We start from the raw sequence: 14900 nt of genomic DNA on the forward strand, positions 1-14900 counted from the left end.
AAACTGGAAGATTGCAGGCTTAACTGCAGCTAAGTGGGTAGAAAGCTGGCTGCGGGGTAGGACCCAGAGAGTCCTAATGAACGAATCTCTCATCCTGGCGATAAGTGGCCAGTGGTGCCCCTCACATGTGGGTGCTTCGTCTGGTGTTTTTCAACATCTTTATCAATGATTTGGATGTGGGGGTGAAGAGCTCACTGGCCAAGTTCACAGATGACATCAACTTATGGGGGAGCGTGGTCACACTGGAAGATAGGCTACAGATATGGGTGGACTGAAACCAAATGAAGTTCAACATTGAGAAATGTAAAGTGCTCCATCTGGGAACAAGCAACCCCCAACATATTTACAGGCTCGGTGGCGGCAAACTGACCAGCACCACAACTGAAAGGGACCTGGGGGTAATAAGAGACCACAGTATGAATATGAGCTGGCAGTGAGATGCTGTAGCCAACAGGGCAAACAATACCCTGGCATGCATCAACCGACGCAGCTCCAGCAGAACCAAGGAAGTGATTCTTCCACTCTACTCAGCACTGGTGAGACCGCAGCTGGAGTACTGCGCCCATTTCTGGGCTCTGTGTTTTAACAAAAATGTGGAAAAGCTTGGAAGAGTCCAGAGAAGAGGCACCCATATGATCAGAGACTTGCAAGGCAAGCCATAAGAGGAAAGGCTGAGGGACTTAGGTATCTTCAGCCTAAAAAAAAAAACAGAAGGCTGAGAGGGGACTTGGTAGCAGCTTACCACTACATCAAGGGAATACATCAAGGGCTCGGCAAACAACTGCTCACCAGGCACCCTTGGGGAAAAACCAGGAGTAATGGCCACAAACTCCTGGAAGACCGTTTCAGGCTCAACATAAGGAAAAACTTCTTCACAGTCATGGTGTCCAGACTGTGGAATAAGTCCCCCCCAGAGGTTGTGCAATCATCCACTCTGGAAATCTTCAAGAAGAGACTGGATGGTCACCTTGCTAGGGTCACCTGACTCCAGCTGTCTTTCCTGCCTGGTGCAGGGGGGGGCTAGACCCAATCATCTCGTGAGGTTGCTTCCAGCTCCTTACAATCTATGGATCTGTTAAAAAAGCAGAGCACATAGAAAAGAATGCTAGCTTGACTATCCTGAACAGCCCAGCTTTCCTTAGAAAGGTGTGATGAAATGCCAGTAACAGTCACTTTCCAATCAAGCATACCATTATAGTTTAGCTGAGCATACAGCTGACAGCATTAGGTACCAACTACAGGGAGACATTAATAATAACTGAAGGTGGGTGTTAAAATACTTCATTATACAAAACACTCATGTGTGTCACTAAGTCATGAGCAGCTTTAAAAGATCAACCGGACAGGCAAGTTGACACAACGCCTTGTTAAACTGCAGTCGTAAAGCACCCAGAAGGGATTTTTATCTGGGCATAAACAATGTTTCAGCAATTAGGATTTCACCAGCACAGCTTGCTCGTCATTTTACAGGTTTTGATGAGCCATTCTAAATTGCTCTTTGATCAACCTGAATCAGAGTGCAAGGTTCTGAGTACATATTTGCAAAACAGATGCATGTACAAAAAGATGCATTTGAAGACTGCTTCAAGACTAAATTTATGTGATCTAGAGATTACATAGTTCATAAAACACTGCACGCAGTGAAAGCAGAAACAATTACATTTACCTCGGTTAAAACTACTTGCTTAACAGGGCAGGTCAACAGCAGAACTGGAAATAAAACCCAGGCTCCAACAGCATTTTCTTGAGGATTAGCCCACATTGCTCTAGAATCAGTGTTGAGGCACACATGTATTAGATGCATACAGACTCATTTAAGTTTGATCTGAGCCAATTTTCAGTCAAAATGAGGAAAAAAATATTGTGAGTAGTAGAAGAGATCTGGGTGGTCTATTAGCTTGCTGACATGCAACTGCATGCTGTCATCTAAGTATTGTACAGTATTTAGCAACACTGCCTTTGCTCTCTGTAGTCAACCTATAAAAAAAAAAATAGTCTAATTCAATAGCATCAGATGTTAATAGGAATTTGTTTAAATTCTTGATCAAATGGCCATTCAGATCAAAGTCTGAAGAACCATCAAAGCCTAGGTCAATTTTTACAAGACCTAGTATCCTATGATAAGGGGTGCCATTTATTATATTTGAGATCTTGTCAGAGACATCAAGTGTTTGTTTAGGAATTGCCCGTTTTATGAGTCCACAAAAGCAATTCTCATTAGCATTCTCCAACCTCTCCTGTTTCAAAAGAGAGGAGAAAATTTAACAGATGTAGAAGTATTGTAGAGACAAGGATATTTATGGAAACATTTCATTAAAATACAAAAGTTTGGCAGAATGACAGTATGATCCAGCCCTTTAAGTGGGCTTAGTTCTTTCCAGCCCTTTGAACAGTAAAGCTTAGCTTTGAGACTTAGTCTTATTCCTTCTCTCTTCCTTGCTCTATTGAATATGGCATCCCCAAAACAGTTTGAATAGGGAAAAGAGAAGAATTCACTATCTTATCCCAACTTCCCCTTGCCAGGTCCTGCAGCATTTAAAACCAATGTGAGAAGGGGATAAGGAATAGTTTCCATGCCCTAATACCGCAAGCTTGTGGAAGAGTAATCCTTGCTAAAAGTGCTATCCATAATCAAAAGCTGAAGCACCAACAACTCCACTGCAGTCGGGCTGGAAGGGGCGAGGTCTTTCAGTGCCACATCCAAGCAGACATTTAACATGCTTTGTGCTGGAAACTTGGATCTCTCTTCTGTAACTGATGTAGCCAGCATCAATTTTAATACAGGCACCAACAGAGAGACCAAGGGAGGCGGTCAGTGGTGAGCAGTGTAAAAATCCCATACTATGACTACCAGGAACAGTTCCCATTTCTGCTCTAAGAAGAGTTACAACCCGAAGTGGGGAAGTCATGTCCGACACCGAGGTGGGTACACTTTACGCTGAAAAGCCAAGCCCAGGAATGGAGAGCATACCAAGCTATTGCAGAACTAGTTATGAGATCAATCCATGACCCACAATGCTTCTCAGCACTGCTGGGTACCAGTATGCATTCTGAAATATTAATGTGAACATAACTATTGAGTAACCAACCAAAAAGTTATTGTGGTGCAGTTTAAGAGTTACTTTTGCAGATGTCTTGCTTTTTTGTGCAAAAAACGTAAATAAGTAGAAACACTTCCTCATAAGCACATTTAGCGAGAACTCTGAGGGCATGTGCCTTAAAACTCACTGTTCTGCTAAGAGACATCAGGGGAGGTCATATGCCCTGGCTATTTCTAGAAGCTTTTTGGCCTCTTGTTGCCTTTTTGTCCTCCCCTACTCCCTCCATCCTTTATGTGCACATGTGGCACTGACCAGCTAACAGCTTTTACCTTAGGAGTGAATCAAAATAATGCTTTCAGACACCAATGTGCATCATTTCACAGCATTCAGCGACATATTCATCTGAACACTTGGAACAATACACATTACTCAACGTGCAGCCCTGATTTTTAGGCCTAAACATCTAGTAGAGCTCGTGCCTGCTGTACTTTTACGCTACTGCTCCCACATGCCCCCCCATAAGCCGTAAGAGATAACTATGTCCACCATTAAAATGATTTTCAATACTTTTTGTTAAAATGTTTGTGGCAGCAACCAAGATCAGCCGCTTAGATTTAGCTTCAGTAACTTTTAAGGTATCTGGCATCTCTTCTGTCACTTTGGGAATCAGTTAGACTGGATAAAATTTGTTTTATGGGAATGCTTCTGTCTAAAGACAGACTTGTCAATATATCCTTTGGAATACCTACTGAAAACTTCTGTCATGGAATAACTACTTACTAAATTATGGGCTTCCACTGCTAAAGTAAAACCAAAAGGTGACTAGAAATCAGTTTTCACAATAAGTGTGTAACAAGATATATTGGGGTTAGTATACATCACAATTTAAGCATGTGTATTTGAGAAAGCAAATATTAATAGCTCCAGAAGATATTATACTATAAATCAAATACTGGGTGTAGGTGGACGGCAGTGGCAAGGGAGAAGACATGCACTTATTTTCACCAGCACTATTTCAGAGCTCTTAACAGTTACATTTTCTCTTTCCATGTTTTTGGGGTTTTTTTAAATATTAAAGAAAGTGTGCCCAATACAGAGAAAAAGAGCACTAAGACTATACACTAGATTTCCAGCATACTTTATATGGATTTTGTTTTGAGGTTAAGCAACTGGCACATTTTAGGCTAGCAAAAGTGAAAGGCAGAGGCTCTATCGGAGAACTGAAAGTAGTCTTTTCTGGACTACCTTTTAAAAGACATCTTTTAGAGCAGTATGAGATTTTGTCTAAAGGCTTATTGCAGTACTGGAGTGCTAGTGCATCCCTACCAATAGTACAACAATGCATGTGTTCATGGCACTTTGTTCAAGATTTCACAGCTGCTGTATTTCCTCTTTGAAATCATACCTCAAATTATAATCCATAGCTATCAAACAAGCCATTTTCTGCCTTTCTAGCAGTAATGCAAAGACATGCTGGATGCCCCAGAAGAGATTTAGGCTTTGGAAGAAAGCTACTAGTACGTACCAAACCTAAAAGAACTGCTTCAAACTTTGCTTGTCCAGGCCAATTTTAAATATATTTATTATACTTAAAGTCAAGAAGCGTTTCAATTTATCCATGCCTCAGGGACCAGTTTTCTTTCTGGTAATTTGAAGTTATGTAGCTAAAGGGCAGCAAAAATCATGGAATAAAGACACCAAGTAAAATTCTACTTTGTTTGTTCGCACATATAGCCCAAAGGGTGAAGCGTCCCGTCAACTGTATTAATCAAGTGAACACTATGAGGCCTAAGTTTTATCATCATACACCTGGGTCTTTTAGCCAATTCAGTCTCTACACAACATAGCCCACTAAAGCTTTTAAACCACTCATACAAGCTTGGAAACAGTCACTGTCAAGCAGCCTTAGTTTTAAAAGTAGCAGAGATGAAAAACCAGATCAAGTGTAACAGCTTGGAACAGAAAAGGGAAGCAAAGTAACACCCTGCAAATAACATTATGCAAGCTTAGGGATATGTTCAGGAGGATGCATTTCTGGCACTAAGGATGCACACTGAGCAAAAGCATTTGACAGCATAATAAGCAAGAATCAGTCAACTTGTCAAAGGCCTGTTGTCAAGGGTAACTAGACCCAGGAGAATTCCTCACTAAGATCCAGCTTTGGATAAGTAAGCCAAGAAACAAAAATTCAGTATAGTGGGGAGGAGTCTCCTGCCAAAGAAGCCAGCATTTAAGTGGAGAAAGGACATCTGTCCCATCCATTACTTGTTAGGGTTTCCAGTGAGTCAAAAAAAGCAGCTTTATCTTTTATTTCAGGGGGCTACGGCCACTAGATTGTGAAATCTTGCTTACTTAAGTGATTGTGCTAAACCAAATTCGACACTGACTGACATTCCTCAAGACTCTGCTGGAGTCCATCCTTTACAGCATTTTCCCTGGAGGTGGCACATTTCATGTTATTACTTTACTTGACAGCTTAGTCCATCCTTCAATTAGGTCTACAACTTGAAGGGAGGTGGGGAAACAAGTAGAAAGGGTGTGTGTGTGTGTGTGTGTGTGTGTGTGTGTGTGTGTGTGTGTTTAAAGGAGAACAGTTAAGCCATTTCCTGCTATAGGTCTACAACTTGAAGGGAGGTGGGGAAACAAATAGAAGTTGTGCGTGCGTTTAAAGGAGAACAGTTAAGCCATTTCCTGCTATCACCATCCTTTGAGTCTTCAGGTGCAAGTTCCTCCCTAAAAATGGGTCATTATAGAACTAGTGTACAAGCCAGACATACATAGTGTTGCGCCATATTATTTGGATGAATATCTGTTTGCAGACTAGCGTACTTAGTCTGCATTAGGCCACAGGAACATTGTTTAAATTCACTACCAGCTGAGGATCAAACACTCAAGTAATTCTGCCAGTTGAGGCACATTTCCTTGAAATAAGTCAACTGTACATACAGTATAAGCATTTCCAACATTTAAATGCTAAATCTGTAACTTAAGAATTGATCAAATGAAAACACATTGGTGATATTAAGTATCCTGTAACCTGAAGTTCAATTGAAATATGCATTAAAAAAACTGAACAAGAAAATAGATGCATGCACAGTGGCTCATGCATTTGAAATGCAATCAGGTTAACAAGTTAGCATACCATTTAATTTGCAAAGAGCTTCTATAGCTAGCCTATTTTATATAAAAGTCAGCTGTACCTCAATCAGACCCATGAAAATGGGAGGCCTTTGGCACGTGTGCCACAAGTTAGACCTGCACCCTCCCCGAGTGCCAGTCAGATCCCCTTCATCTGACCCATCTGCCACTACACTGCCCATCTTCTTGGGCTGTTGCATGCCACACACACAGGTTGCCTGTGCCATTCGCAGCACAGGTTGGTTGCCTCTGCTTTAGTTGGTCAGAAGTTGCAATCATTAGAGAAATTACTAGATACAACTGAGAAGACCAGACTTTTTCTAATCAGTCTGAGTGAGTCAACACCTTTAACTAGCTCTCTGACTCTGCATTTCAATTTTAAAAATTAATTAGTTTTATTACGTTTAAATGTAAAAGCCAAAGATGTAAACATTAAGCTACATATCACCACAACCCAAGTTCTTCCAAAAAAGAATTTGGAAAATGATCAAAGTCTGTTAGTTATTACATTTAAATGCAAAAAACAAGTATGTAAACATTAAGCTACACACCTCCTCAAATCAAGTGCTTCTGAAAAAGGATTTGGAAAATGATCAAAGGCTCTTGTTAACTATGCTGGTCTACAGATTTTTATCACAGCACAGCACTTCCCACTCTTCCCCCCCATCCCCACAGAAATTTTACTTCAGGCAATTATGTTTCCATTAACTATACTTAATCTAGAAATATTGTAACTCCCCTCCAAATTGTAATTTTAGAGGGCAAAGTGAGTCAAATCAAAGGAAGAAGAGGTGGGTTGCTTGTTTTCAGGGTTTTTTGTTTTGTTCTTTTTAAAACCAGGGTCTTGGTTATCCATTTTATCATGACCCAATAATGTTGGAAAGGAAGCCTTTGTAGACAATCATCCCTAAACCTGCACTGACTGATAATCCAGAGGCTTTCAATGAAATCTTGCCACTTGGTCAAGCTGCAAACATCACAGAAGTCAGCAGGATACTTCAGTTTTTCAAATCCCCTCATAAATAATTAGGGATTAAATAAGAACTGCAGGAGACTATTACAAAGCTTTTCTTAGGCAAGCTTCACGAAGCTCACAGATTGACATGCAATGGAACATGTGTGCCAGATGAGAAGCAGGAGGCCAGTCCATGGGCTCGATCAGGCCTTCAGACCCCTTCCCCCTCTCACCCCAACATATGAGATTCAGCAGCCACTCCAGATGGTCTGGGACCAGTGCTGTGGCACCCAGGTGGCCAAAGCAGACACCACACGCTGCTCCAGCAGCCCCCTGACTGCACTGTACATGGCGCCTGCTCTGGCCCATCTGGGACTCATGCTGCACAAGGTGTCTGGAAGCACCATATGTAGCACAGATGCTAGACCAGCAGTGCACAGTGTGCCTCCCAGGGCAGGTGCCACATCTGGCACACTCTGGCCAGGGCAGCCAATATGTGCAACAGGGCTGTCACTCCAGCTGCACTTTCACACACTGCACAGGCAATGCAGGTCCCAGATTGGCTGGAGTCGCTGCCAAATCAGGTATGCTAAGGGAGCAAGCTTGGGGGGGTGGTCCCTGGGCCAAGCCCATGGGCTGGCCCTGCACCATGACCCACCATGGGTATATATCAGACCAAGGGACAGCACAGAGCCTGAATGGCAGGGCTCTGAGGGCCAAATCTTGCCTGCAGGCTGCCTGTTTCAAACCCCTGAAATGGAAGGATACAGGTGGGAAGGGTCTGAAATATGATTCACCTCTACTTTTGACAAAAGCCAAGAGACACAGACTGCCATTAAAACAAATCTGTTAACTTCATGATTAAGGATTAACAGTCTGCTGCCCAGCATCACACCTAATGATCAAACAATTTAGAAGCACTGCCTTGAAACTCTTAGCACCAAGTTAGAGAATACCATTTCCAACCCACCATGAATTGGTGCTTTAATAAGAGCCTTCTGAATTTGTATTAAAAGCCTAATTAACACTCTGCCCCTTCCTCTGCCTTCCTGCTCCCGCACACCCACACATGAAAATGAAGGCACAGCTTTCCTATTAAAACATTAAAAGAGAAAGCTTCAGATTATATGAGCAAGGAACTGAAATGCAAGCATTTTCATGAATCAGACAAAAGGAGTAGGGGAGAATTCTTTAGGTTAATACTTATGAAAACTTATTATCAACAATTCAATGAACAAAGATAGTCTCTACTTTAAGAGTTAGTAGGAAACCTGATTTTAAACTATTTCGAGGAAGGATAGATGTTTCTAGAGATCGACAGCTGTGAAAGGCCACCTAAGAGTGCTTGTCAAAAGCAATCCACATAGTTAGTTAAATATTATCTAAATTACCGCAATCTAATAGCAGTATAGTAGCTTTCATATAACAAGCTCATAGCACACTTTTCAGTGGCAGATGCCAAGAATGGGATACACCTGGAAAGTAAACTACCGTGTGAATGCAGGATGAAACCCTGACCTGGAAGCAAGCATCCCACATTCACATGGTAGTTTACTTTCCAGGTGTATCCCATTCTTGGCATCTGCCACTGAAAAGCTTCCGGGTCAGGGTTGAAGCAGCCAAGTTAGATGTATTAAAAAGCTCAAATTGTTGCAGCTTCCCATGATCCATCTTATGAAAAATCTCAGTCCCAAGAAATCAAGGTCAAAACTATTCAGGCACTAAACACACAGAACTGCCAAAGATTAGTATGAAACCAGTGCTTTAAAAACCCCACCAACCCCTCCAAAAAGTGCCATGCCCCCATAAGTCATTCATCTTCTTCCATCCCCTTCTTGCATCCCCCTTCATACTTCTGCACAACTTCATTTCCACCCTTATTTGATTTTGCTCCATGTATGAAACTTATCTACAAAGGCTTTCCTTTTTCCACCACTATTTATACCATCTATTGCAATGTAAAAGGTGTAAAAAAAAAAAAAAAAATAAATAAAAAAATAAAAAAAAAATGCAGGTCTCAAGAGCTCACATCCAGCAAATTTCAAATTAAATTCCAGCTCATAACCTGCTTTTCATGAAGCATGTCAATACCAGCATTGTGAAAAGCCACTCAGAAATTCCATCATTCACCACAAAGTGATTTACTGAGCTCTTGGGGCTCAAACAAGTTTACAAGTCTTGCCTAGTTAAGCTTCACAATACCCTTATGGAAGATATTCCTATTTTAATAACATAGGTAAAATGCCAGAGGACATCAGAGCTAGGATCAGAACCATGTTTCCCTTCACCCATAACTGGGGAGGGGTGGGGAATTTGACTGGGTATAATATTTCCACTGTTCTGCTTATCTGGTTTTGGCTGCAAGACAGGTGAAAAACCATCCTATGAATTGCTCAAGTGCACTGGGTTTAGTTTATATTTCACCCTAATTTGAAAGGATGGGTCTTTCTGCAAATACAAGAATCAACACTTAATACACTGTGTATTATGTGAAGTTTAACACATGCATGAAGTCCTCTATAAAAAAAAAAAAGTCACCAAGTCATAGCAGTAAGGAGCAGAACACAAGAGCCCCCAACAAACTGAACCCCTGCACCAGTGTTAAAGAGTTTACTTACAGCAATTTGCCAAAACAGAGGCCTGGCTAGTCACGTTACACCCCATGCAGTATTTTTAGTAGCAAACAACTAAAAGTAAAATCAATATTTCTATTCCAATTGAAGCTTTTAAGAGCCTGTACAAGTGCGTCCCTGTAGTTTGCATGCTAATGGATGAAAAAAAAAAATGTGAAGTCAAGTAATGCCTAAAGGGGCAGAGGGGATAGGGAGAAAAATGACCCATTTTCATTCAGAAGAAATACTTAGTTGACAAAAATTGAAGAAATGGAAGCCAAATTGCTTACATTATTTTAGTTTAAGAAATCTAAGGTAATAGTTGAGCCTAGTCAAAGAGTTATCAGACACCTACTAAAAGTTTTAATATTAAAAGACAGGCACCTTTTGCTACAGAAATTTGTTCCAAGAGCTGTGCTGGTGTTAAAGATCCCATTTACAGGGAAGCAACAGATTAAAGATGCAGAACAACACATTTTTGGGGGGGAAACGATAGATTAAATGATGCAGAACAATGCATTTTTGGGGGAAATAACAGATTAAAGATGCATAACGATGCATGGGGGGGGGAAGTGATAGATTAAAAGATGCAGAATGATGCATTTTTTTCGGAAATACATTAAAGATACAGAACGATGCATTTTTTTCGGAAATACATTAAAGATACAGAACGATGCATTTTTTTCGGAAATACATTAAAGATGGAAAACGACGCGTGTTTTTTGGGGGGAGGGATAGATTAAAAGATACAGAATGGTGCATTTTTGTGGGGGGAAATGCTAGATTCAAAGATGCAGAGCGATGCATTTTGTTTTTTGTCAGCGTCGACCACCTCCCCCCACAACACGGCGAGGCGCACGCCACTCCTTTCCGTGGCCGCCCGCAGCCTCTGGCTATCATCCCTCCACTCCTCGGGGGGGCAGGGAGCCCGCTCCCAGAGCTGCCTGCGGTGGCACCCACAAAAAGCCACCGACGCCGCGAAAGCGAGAAGTCTCGTGGACTTTGGCACGGACGCGTCGCTCCAAATCTGTCACGGAGGACACGCTTTCAAGAGTGAGCGCTCCATGTCGGGACGGGTCGGTCTAATGATGACACCCCCCACTATCCCCATCCCCATCCCCCGCCCTCCAGCCCCTCAGCACCTGGGGGGAGGGGCAGCCCACATGGGGGGGAGGCAGTACTCACCTCACCACGGATGCAGCCCCCTAGGGGGGGGCAGGGCGGGGACTTGACCTGAGGTGACCCCCACACACACACAGCCCCGCCCACCGCCTCGTTGTGAGGACCCCCCCCCCCTCACAGGGAGAAACCAAGTGTGGTGGGGGGGAGGGGGAGGGAGCAGGACACCCCCACGCCGATACCTGAGGAGGCGACACGCGCGGATCCCGCCGCCGCCCGCAGCGCGCTCATTGGGACCGGGCAGCGCCCGCCCCGCCCCCCCGCTTCCGCGTCACGTGGCCCGGCTGGCCAATGGGCGCGCGGCTCCCGGAGCGCGGGGGGCGGGGTGGCGGGAAGGGCGGCGCGGGGGGTCCGGTCGGTCCGAGACGTGTGAAATGTTGAATGGGGCGGTGGGCGGCCAGAGACGTGTTACGGGGTGAAATCGATCCTAGGGCCTTCATTCACGTAACTGTTAATTGTTGAATTCAGTGACAATGACTATTAAATGTTGAATCCAACGATAGGGCATTCATTCAAATGCATATTAAAGGTTGAATCCAGTGACAATAACTATTAAATGTTGAATCTGACGATAGGACGTTCATTCAAATACATATTAAATATTGAATCTGATGATAAGGCATTCAAATAAATATTAAAGGTTGAATCCTGTGACAAAACTTATTAAATGTTGAATCTGACGATACGGCGTTCATTCAAATAACTGTTAATGGTTGAATCCAGTGACAATAACTATTAAATGTTGAATCTGACGATAGGACGTTCATTCAAATACATATTAAATATTGAATCTGATGATAAGGCATTCAAATAAATATTAAAGGTTGAATCCTGTGACAATAGCTATTAAATGTTGAATCCGGCGATACGGCATTCATTCAAATTACTGTTAATTGCTGACTCCAGTGACAATAACTATTAAATGTTGAATTTGATGATAGGACGTTCATTCTAATAACTATTAAAGGTTGAATCCTGTGACAATAACTATTACGTGTTGAATCCGGCGATAGGGCGTTCGTTCGGAGACATATGAGAGGTTGACTCCGAGGTATGCAGGAGATGGCCAGCGGGTTTTTTAGAAATGTAGTAGTCATGCACATTTGCCTTCCCGAGGTCAAGTCTAATCCATCGTGGGATGAAATGTCCCGGAATAGGTTTGCGCAGAGTCGGCGACCCTAATCTGCCTCCACTGTGCAGCTGCACCGGGGTGGATAATACGTGTCCTTCCAGCCTTGCTTTTCCATGCAGCCCGTTCCCCGTTAACGGTGGACGCTCAGACTAAAAGGGCACCGCTGAGCCGTTCCCCTGGCAAAGCCTTTTCCGCTGGGATCCTACACGCCCGCTGTCCCACCCCGAGGACCTGCAAAGTAGCTGAATGAACGCTTAGCCCTGGTGCAGTCGAGACTCGTCACCGGTCATGTTGCGCGGGGAGAGGCCTGTTCGGACGCGAGTCAAAACCCCGGTGAATCCACCTTGAATTAAACCCGTCTGTTGTAGCCTTTGAAGGTGGGATTGTGTGCGCACCCACCAGAAACACCAGCTGTTCAAACACGCACATCCTTTTTTAAGCGTCATATCCTGTAACATATTTTACGAGGGGCTGCAGAGCAGCTGGGAAAGGTTTGCAATGCAGTCTTGCCCTGCCTCGATCCTTAGTACATAGGAGTAGGGTAGTTTGTGGCAGGTAACGTGGTGGCTTACCCTAAACAGCCTGTCTTGTGCTCCAGGTCTCAGCAATCGTATGTGTAGGATGGTTTGAATACGGATGATCCTGGCTGTATGACTTCTGGAGGTCCCTTTCAGCCCTGCTTCTCTATGATGGTGGACCAGAGGCACTACAAGCTCAGTGGGCACATCTACATGTGCACCTGACTGTGCAGTTCCTACTACTCAGTCATTTAGGACTTGCTTTAGCAAATCCTAAATGGCTGCACAGTAACCGCCATGTCACAGACCCAGCAGTTACATGGGTCATTTCCAGCCCTACTGCGCAGTAGCAACGAGTAACGCAGCGTCTCATGTAAATGCGCCCAGTGCTGACCAAGTCAGCCCCAGGTCAGGGCTTTGTGTTAAAAGCTGCAGCTCTCTTTGATTCAAATTTGTGACATGTAGACCCTCACACCCCGGTGATCAAAAGAAAACGAGGGAAGGTGAGTAGACCTGCTTTCCATCATTTTGTTGCAGAATGCACAGGCAGCCCCAGATTTAGTTGCACAACAAATGTCTTATGTGCTGTCTTATAGAGATAAGTAAATATCGTCTCATACGCAGCATTAAGCATTTTTATGGTAATTGGCAAGACTCATTGTAATTCTTCAGATTTTTATTAATCCACTGTGTCAAGTGTTGGCCTCCAAAAGAGGTCATGCAGTTCCTGCTAAGTCAATGCCATCAGACATGCTGACCTAGCAAATTCATAAAACAAAACCTTATGTCTCTGTTTCCTTCTATGAAGCCAGTGAAATTTCCTGGTTTTAAATCATGGGAAAAGTCAGCTTATTCTCCCTAACTGCACACCCCCACCTGTGTTCATGAACATCCTGGCTGAAATCCTTACCCCACTCAAGTCAGTAGGAATTTGGGTTGTCATGTCTGCTTCGAGAAATAAAATCCTGTTCCCACTAAATTTGATAGTAAAACTCCCCCTAATTTCAGTGGTTCAGGTTCTCTGGGCAGACATGGAGGAATAGGAGAGACAATGGATTGGCTGGCATAGTCACTGATTCCACTTTTTAGGTCTGCCCCCATGTAACATCCTGCAGCACACACCAAAAAAAAAGAAACAAGAACCTTGCCTCTGACGTGTCTTGGGCCTAAACTAAATTGTGTTTGCAATGGGTAGGTGTAACCAGGTCTTCCATGCAAGATAAAAAACAACTGAGCACATGTATAGAAGACATAGCTGAAACAGCAGAAGACTGCCCAAAATAAAATAGTATGCAAGGCCGGAGCAGGAGTTAGCAATGTGCCCAAAAGGGGTTCCACTCTAATCACAGATAGTGGGATTGACTTCAGTTGAATAGTGTCTCTGTCTGGTGTGAAACAGGGAAACAATGAGAAATGGGACAGAAAGCCCAAAAGACAGCAGATCAAGTGCGGGCAGCATGGTCCTGGAAAAAAGAAAGCACTTTTGGATGAGAAGTTGTTAAATTGGATCAGACCTGAAATCTTTATTTCCTGCTGTGTTCAAGGAAACCACATGTTGTACCATCTTTGTAAATTAAGTGTTATTGAAGACATACCTGGCTCCATCCTGAATGTCTCCCAACTGAAACAAACAAGAAGAAACTTAATTTTGGCTCAATAGGATGGGAAAAATCCTGACTCCAGTATTTCTTCCCTTGGTATTCGGACTGAGTCAAAGGGAGGCTGTGCTATAGTATTGCAGTTACTAGCTCTGCATTAAAAATCTGTTAACTATTTGAGGCCATGTGCCACATACACACATCCTTCTTAAGCAGATAACTAGTGCTGTTCTTCATACTTTGGCCCTTTGCAAACAGAACTCTACACTGGTTTGGAGCTTGTGTCCAGTGCTATCACTTCCCCCTTTCTTCCTTGCACAACAGATGGTTGAAAAAAATAAACCACACCTATCCTGCTTCTGCAAAATGTGCCTGTGCAAGGGAAACCTACAGTTATCGGAGTCCAGTCATGACAAAGAACACATGCCATAATGTGAATTATACACAGTATAATTTCCCTGGTTACCACAGACATGATGGGGTGTATTTTTGCCTCAATACTTTGGGAAAGGAATGTACACATCAATTTATGGGAGTAAATTCCTCTTTATTATCATTCTTGTTGTGTCAAACATATGGTAGGTGCTTTACAGACAATAAAAGACAAACTCTGGACTCAAAACGATTAAAATCCCAGATAAGATTAAAATAGAAAGTTGGATTTTTATTTATCCCCAGCTGTTGCCTCTCAGCATATGGTTGCATTGTAAATTCTGCAAGAGGGGGG

General features: G+C 43.1%; 1 protein-coding gene across 4 annotated transcripts in view; it reads right to left on the minus strand.

Annotated features, from left to right (window-relative positions):
- RALB (RAS like proto-oncogene B) overlaps window positions 1–14900 on the minus strand; it is a 66400-nt gene that overhangs the window by 23698 nt on the left and 27802 nt on the right. Inside the window, exon 1 of one of the 4 annotated variants that reach the window (XM_014599361.3) lies at window positions 11108–11211. The exons of 1 other annotated variant lie outside the window; for it this stretch is intronic. The gene's annotated coding sequence lies outside the window, so the exon portion shown is untranslated. Of the gene's footprint in view, window positions 1–967; window positions 1073–10931; window positions 11020–11107; window positions 11212–14900 lie in introns of those variants that run through there. 2 more of the 4 variants (XM_014599363.3, XM_019480397.2) reach the window with 2 other exon arrangements.

Source organism: Alligator mississippiensis, chromosome 4, assembly GCF_030867095.1.
Source record: "Alligator mississippiensis isolate rAllMis1 chromosome 4, rAllMis1, whole genome shotgun sequence".
In the NCBI taxonomy this organism is placed as follows: domain Eukaryota; kingdom Metazoa; phylum Chordata; order Crocodylia; family Alligatoridae; genus Alligator; species Alligator mississippiensis.